Source organism: Halichoerus grypus, chromosome 5, assembly GCF_964656455.1.
Source record: "Halichoerus grypus chromosome 5, mHalGry1.hap1.1, whole genome shotgun sequence".
Classification (NCBI taxonomy): domain Eukaryota; kingdom Metazoa; phylum Chordata; class Mammalia; order Carnivora; family Phocidae; genus Halichoerus; species Halichoerus grypus.
The window spans coordinates 27,374,293-27,374,895 of NC_135716.1; the positions used below are offsets into that span (position 1 = coordinate 27,374,293).

Genomic DNA, 603 nt, shown 5'->3' on the forward strand with positions numbered 1-603 from the left:
TATCAGTTATGGCATCTGGCTGACCGTGAAGGAACTCTGGGTTGATGCAAAGTCCTTTTTATTATGTCTTGTCAGGGTTCTATATAGCCTGGAATCATATTAACTGAAAGAAAAGTTGTTCTCCCTTCTCCACTTCCCACCACAGACATATTACATAATGTGGAATTGAAATAAGAAAATTATATTTCATCTATTCAGGGCATAAACAATGAAACTCCTATCAGTCAGTTGCCCCTTTCTAACACAGGGTAAGGTTTAAAAGTCTCCTTCCCATGCTCGCTTCGGCAGCACGTGTACTAAAATACAGAGAAGTTTAGCATGGCCCCTGGGCAAGGATGACATGCAAATTCGTGAAGCGTTCCATATTTTTGCCCCACATCAGGCTCCCTGCTCTGCAGGAAGCCTGCTTCTCCCTCTCCCACTCCCCCTGCTTGTGTTCCCTCTCGCTGTGTCTCTCTCTGTCAAATAAATAAATAAAATCTTTAAAAATAAATAAATAAAATCTCCTTCCCCTGGTAATGGAATAAATTCCTTATTTAGCCTAGTTGATAGCCCAGTATTCAGCTCTATTGGAGTAATTTCTTTCTCATTGTTTTTCATGGC

At 40.8% G+C, this 603-nt stretch overlaps 1 non-coding gene across 1 annotated transcript; it reads left to right on the top strand.

The window, feature by feature from the left end:
• The first annotated feature begins 272 nt into the window (after positions 1-272).
• LOC118528972 (U6 spliceosomal RNA) lies at positions 273-370 on the top strand. The gene has a single exon (XR_004913890.1). It is a non-coding gene; the product is annotated as a U6 spliceosomal RNA (small nuclear RNA).
• The last annotated feature ends 233 nt before the right edge of the window (positions 371-603 follow it).